Here is a 6,884-nt window from a genome sequence, read left to right as displayed (position 1 = left end):
CAATCGGGATTGTCATCACAGTGCAATCACAACACCTAGTCCGTGAGGCGTGAGGCTCATCTCCTAGCCGGGTTGTTTCATGTACCCCAGAAAGAGAAGCTGTTGCAGAAGACAGGACTATCACGTCCCCGCCTGGCCTGAGAGAGAGGCGCCCATACTACTTTGCAATAGCCCCCAGTGTCATTGTCTCCACTTCATCCTTCCCTTTTCCTCTCAGACAAGCTACCATCTCCGGAAGAGTTAGTTCTCTTCGCTATTTTCCGTTATCGCCAGTGGCGCTTCCTCCATTTCCTAATTCTGCAATGAGCTCACCCCTGCGTCGGGGGTAGGTTCGAGAACCAATGAGGTGCCAAAGCTCGACTTCTGCATTCTCATTCGGCGCCAAAGCTCACACTACCTGTTTACCATGTGGTAGACAGATGAGGGGACCTTCCATCTACATGGCATGGAATATCATGTCTCATGCATTGCCTTGCCTCTGCAGGGGCGAAGAGGGACTCGATGGGGCCTACTGCGCCAAGAACGGGACAGACTGCGTCATGCAACGACCCTTCACAAGATCTCAGGGATGGACGAGGGTGTTACGGCTGGGAAGGTAGTGGTTGAGCTCCCTCCGGCTACAATCCTCAAATCCATGCTTCATCTCATGCACGTGGCGATGACATAAGTTGATGCAATAATCTCCGGGATAGACTACCCTATCATTTCCCAAGACTTGCCATCTCAACTGATTGTTGGATGAGGCTGGGGTCTCTCCAATATCGTAACTTCATGTCCTTGATTCTATTGTGGCCTCGTCCATTTCAGCCGCTCCGGTCCGCGAACTCCTGATATCAAGGTGGGAAGTACAACAAGTACACATCTAGGGCGATCAGCGAACTCAGTAGATAATATGTTAGCTCAAGTGGCCGTGAACCCTCTATTAGCAAGGCGAGCAGTCATTTCCTTATTCTCGGTCCTTCTTCAACAGCCTTGCCATCGGCTGAGAGCTCGTCGTCTTGTGCTACCACACTTGCCCATTGAATCTCCGAGGAGTGCATAAGACTTCGTCTCAAGAAGATGAAAGGGGGCCCACTCTCTTCATCAAAGACGGGAAAGGAGACCAAACTCGGAGATGATTCTATTCTCGCCGGCTTTGATTCACGCGATGCCCAAGATTTTCAGCCTACTCTTAGCTTGAGGTCAGCAACAATGCGACCTCTCGAGCGAGATATGCGTGAATGACCCTCCCTACTTTCATGAGAACTCGTATGTTATCAGACTTTTCGGCAAGGTCATTAAGTATATTCAACGCTTCGAACATCAGTGTATATTTGTCGCACGACCAGACCATCTCACACCCAAAGCTGGCTCCGTATAGTAAGCATCTACTTGCAAGTGACGCATGTTCATTTCATAGCAAATTTGAAAGAGAGAAATATGTGGTAATCATACTGCCGTCTAACACCTTCAACTCCTTTCCACTTTATTAATGGTGATAACTACATGGTTATCGCCCAGGTGGGAAATCACACTGATCTTGAAAGCGAGGAGTATAATAATGGTAGTACTGATGGAGCATAAGAAACGTATTCAAGTTTACAAGAAATCTGTCGTGCCACCATGGGGATCTCACTGCGATACTTCTCCGACTCGGGGTTAATAAACCACACCTTACGAGTCTTGTATCCGATCTTCAGTGGCACCTTTAGTGGCTCAACATTTACAACTATATACAATATATACAATACAAGCGTCATTACCAGAAATTCTATTTGTTATGATTTATTATGGCCCGATCACTATTTGTCTCGCTCGACCAGCTATCCTACCAGCGACGAGTATCCTCTATCTATCGTGGGCTATGTCTCCTTACTTTCTACTCCTCCATTCCTTCGGACTCAAGACACATCCACGGACATTCATTTTCTCTGCCTAGGAAGCACATAATCTTCGATGTGATCGGCTTCATGGAAGCGCCGTCAGCGGCGCAACATCACCCTCTGGACTGCTTTTCGAAAGGCCGGAATGTGGTATTGCCCCGACCTTTTACGACACGAATGTCGTGCGTATGCTGTGGCTCCAACGTCTTTTCAGTATCCTGGCTCCTTATTCGCGCTGTAGTCATCTTAAATAAGCAAATTCTGCGTCAGATGCTGTGATACAATGCAGTGTCACGATGGAGTCGAGTTGTTACACTGCCTGCCCGGCACGTGTCGTACACACGTAAGAGACAGCAAATACCACAACCATCTACGGTTGGCTTTTTATGGAGCAGATACTAGAGGATGCTATAGAGTAATCACTGAGAGAAAAATGCTGGGTCGTCGCTACAATTGATGTGGCAGCCGAGGCAAATTTGAGACATCGACACGTATACATGTGCCGAAGTCATTCGTGGCACTACATAGGGTTGTATTTCTGGGATAAGCACTTATCAATGATGATTCTTCGTGACTCCTACAAACGCAGTAGCAGCAATGTATATTGGAACGGACGCTAGAGTAACATCAGAAGTGAGTAGTAGCAGCACATCTTCCAGAGTGACTTTCACTTCACATCTCAGTTGGACTTCTCATTCTTGAGAGGCCTCTGACGAAACTCAGACAACGTGGATAGATCTCTACTGGTTAGAGAGATCAACTCGCCGTCGATGGCTTGCTAGATCTACAGATTCCTCCCACAAAGCCATGATAAAAACTTTCCGACATTCTTAGCACGGGTGACCCGAGAGATGCATCACATGATTCCCACTCGAGTCTTTCGATGTATGGTAGTGATGCCGCGGTTCTAAGTTTCGACAGCGTGGGAACGGCTCTCTTGGTTCGGCTATAGAGAGTGAAGGGCGACGTTGCAAGATGGTAAGGTCTGCAAGAAAACCGGGTTATTTGCGAAATAGAGGCAACGTTCTATGCGAGTCTACAAAAGAATATGTGACGTTTGAAGGGTGAAAGTCTGGGGGAATGTGTCGAGAATTCTAGACATACCAGGGGTTAACGAGCGATGAATGGAAGGAAATGAAGACATCAATACTGCCTGACTCTCGAACAAAGTCTCTGGACAAATCCACCGGTCTGTTCAGTATCATAGCACATGTTCGAAAGCAAACCCGTTGTGATTCAAGCTTAAGGAAATGGTGACGGAGCTGGAGAGGACTTCGTGCCCTTCGCCACCTCGCTCGTGTATCTTGAGAAGAAGAGTGGAGGGAACCAGCCCGTGTTGCACTTGGATGCTAATGTTGCCTTGAGGGAAGTTCTCTGCAGGGAGATCGCATCATTCAGGAGCTCGCGCCTGAGTAACGCCCTTTCATGTTCCGGTTCAGCGCTGCTTTACAGAACAAGAAGATTAGCGCGATATGGGCTAGACAAGCAAAGCTATGCTAGTCTTGTGATTTCGGGCAAGAAATCCAGTTCCCTGGCCTCACAACATCATGCCGTGCTACGGATACGCCGAGACTATCAAAGCGCTGCAGCTTCACAGTCACACGCACAGACGTGGGATCGCCACATCTCGGGAACAACTAGACTATTGAAATCGCGTAGACTAGGGAGATGACAAGCAGATAGGGTCAAATGGTCTCTCAACATGCGATTACACCACTCGTTGAGGCTGGCCCCTGTCATAGTGAGGTGCCTATGATCCCGAAGTTACAACTCAGGACTTACCATCAACTAGATCACTAGTCAAGAAGCAGATCATAGCATGCAGAATCCTTCTCAACAACCAATCTTTGTATGGTAGACACCCTGCACTAGACAACCCTCACACCATGCCTCAGGACATGTTCGCCCTCTCCCTTTTCGCGCTACCAAGAGGAGGGTCGGAATCCTTCATCGTATAATCGTCTGTGCGATCGCCAACAAGAGAAGCGCGAGCGCCACCAGGTCAATGCGATACGATGGGCAACCTCCGATATTGGTTGTCATCGCGGCAAGCACATCTGCAGGTGACGAGTCACCAGTGTTGGTTACATTCATCCTATGGCTCAAGGCATCAATGCAGCAGCATCCCAGGCCAAAGACGCGCTTGTAAGCGAGATTGAGGAGATGCGGCCGTTGAAGTACGGCTATGATGCCGGCCATGTGGAGGATTGTTCCAGGGTGCCTGACAGTGGGAGCGAGACTAGCTGGGGACCAGAAGCGATGTCAGAAGAGGAGTGTGCTCCTTTCTTGCAGATGCCACCTCCACTCATTTGGAAGCAAGCCATGGAGAACTACATGTGGTAGCGATGGAGTCCATGGCGAAGAAGGGGTTATGGCTTCCCATCGTAACTGAGAAGTCCCTGACTCATCAAGGGTGATATATCTTTCCCACAGCTGACAGAACGGTTGTGTAAAGTCTACGGACTTATTAGGAGAGCCTGGACTGACTTCAAATGGCTTCACTAGTTTGCCCCGTGACTATTGCCTGCCATTAGAGTGCAAGAGATGTTGTCAGAAGTCAAATTCCGGTGCATCCCACAGGCATGGTACGGGCGTGAGATGAAAGGATCTTTGTTGGTATGCCTAGGTGCATGTGATATCTTCTCTGCTTTGCATGTGCTCCCCTAGAGATATTGGCGTTGCTTGCTGCCAATCGGAGCAGACGGCAACATTTACATCACCAACAGACACGAAAGCATCTCCCTCTTTCGCCGATGATGGCGCCTGTGCCCATAGAGATGGAGGTCTGGCTGCCGATGCGATTGGGCGTGCGGCGAGACTGCAGCGGGGGTGGCCTACCTCGAGCAATAAACAAGAGGAAAAGAAGGCCGACGGCGTCTGTCCCCAGACATCGTCATGTAGCAGGGAGGAGAGCTTCCTTCCTGGATGCGAAGGATCGATGGCGCTGCCGGCCCATTGATGCAACACGGCGCTTAATCCCCAACGAAGGCTAGCGTGGCGGCTCCAGCACAACGGGTCTGGTGGCTAATAGGAACTAACAGTGTTCTGGAATGCATGCTTCACCAATAGAACCCGCTGTCATGGTGTATCCTCAGGTGTCGTCATCCAGTTAGCTGCCCCTAGGCTCGCTCTGAAGCGCCAGTCTCGAATTCTTCTGGTCCGGCCAGTACTGAAGCGTGTTGGAAGGCTGGCCACGGCGGAGACCTGGCTCTCGTGCAGGAGAAGCACCAATGCTAGATCGACTATTCGATCTTGGACAACTGCCCCAAAGTATCAAGTAGCAAGCGGCCGGTCATGCGGCCGGTCTACCCGGGGCTGGCTCCAAGAGCGCGCGCTCAAGAGAGTTTTGGAGTCGAGCAATCTGCCTCGTTACCCTATGAGCCCCTGACCTTGGACGCATGGCCACACGGTACGTAATTCATGTCCAGTAGCAGCAGCAGCAACGACTGGTCGAATGCTGGGGAAAGGTGCAGCACCTCGCGCGCGCGCTCCGATCTGGCCGTCGAGGAGCGGGTTGGCCCAGCCCTGCTCAATGACCTGGTCGATCGAAATCCGCCATGCTCATGGTTATGGCAGTGGCCAGACAGCCACTTGGCTGTCCAGAGCTAATGATAGTTGAAGCAAGAGGCCCAACCTCAGGACTGTATCCGCGCGCGCATTGAAGTAAAGATGGAAAGAGCCAGTGGCTGAGCCGTAGCAGAGTGGAAGTGCACGTTCTCGGTATACTAAACCTCGCCATATCAGGACGGGGCAGCCACGACACTGGCCGGCGGTTAATTGGAGGGTTCGGAGGCTTTACCTACATATATCTTGGCTTGATGTCCATGAGACGAAGTTGCTGAACTCGTATTTTGCCCACATTCTGAAGCTGTCGTACTCAGGTCCATCCGAGGCAGCGAAAGAAGAAAGAAAACTTGCCAGACAGCCTGAGCCCATTCAGGCCGCCTGTCTCACAGCTTCCCGTTCCGCATTTTCCTATCCGCAACTGCTGCCAAGAAGCCAATTGAGCCTCATCCCCTTCACTTTTCTCTCTTCAGATTCTCCCTGGTCCACCAACCGGTATTTTGAAGTGGATTCTACTTGGAACGCCGGCCTGAGCCTTTGCCACCTAAGCTCAGCAAAAACAGTCTATACTCTAGATCGAAAATCTTGGGTTGAAGAGCCACATATTCCCGGTTTTGAAGAAGAAGCTCTTCCCCACAACCTTGCGATCCAGCTCACAAACCGTTGGTACGGAGGCCATTCTCGAAGCTGGTTGGACGAACTGGCTTCTCTTCTCTGCACTGTAAGCCGACTGCCGTCGCCCAATCAGACTGATCTGAGCCGCGGATGCTAAGAATAGGGCAGCGCTTGCCATTCTTCCACTAAGATTTGGGGGGCATTTGGGTCACTCTGGTGTGCAGCAACACCTACAGCCACAGGCCAATCAGCGCCCGCCGCTCCTCATCTCGAGTGACTTCAACCCAGCGGCTGCAGCACCCGCTGGCTGGTCACAATCGGAATCGGAATCGAAATCGAAATCGACAGAGGAAGGAGACGAGACGAGACGAGACGAGTAAAGCCTCTTCTCCGGCTCTGGACCGGAATCACATCCGTCACTCATCCGCTTGATCCTTCGGCTCTTGCCCCTCGCACACTATCACCAGCACCCGATTTCTCCACATCTCCTCTGCTCTGTCTGGTGCTGTAGTGCATATAGCAATTGCACGAGAGTAGAAATTGTGAAGAGACCTTTGGCTGGATAGCCAGGAAGAATATATCACCACCCTTCGATTTATTTATCAATCAATCAATCGGCTCGAGTTGAGAGCGAGCGACAGACATACATACATACGGACAAACAGACAGACAGACTTGAATGCAAGAGTCTTTTGCCCGTCCGTCTTGGTCGTAGACAGGCAAATTAGCCCACGAGAACACCCGCCGTGCTTTGCTGGTGGGCGTCGAGCTGTCCAACGCTCTCTTGGTTGTGCTCCAATCGATCCTTTGTGATAGGAACGGCTTTGGCGCCAGTCGCTAGCG

Source organism: Phaeoacremonium minimum, assembly GCF_000392275.1.
Source record: "Phaeoacremonium minimum UCRPA7 unplaced genomic scaffold PA7_03_scaffold_314, whole genome shotgun sequence".
Classification (NCBI taxonomy): domain Eukaryota; kingdom Fungi; phylum Ascomycota; class Sordariomycetes; order Togniniales; family Togniniaceae; genus Phaeoacremonium; species Phaeoacremonium minimum.
This window is presented reverse-complemented; position numbering follows the sequence as displayed.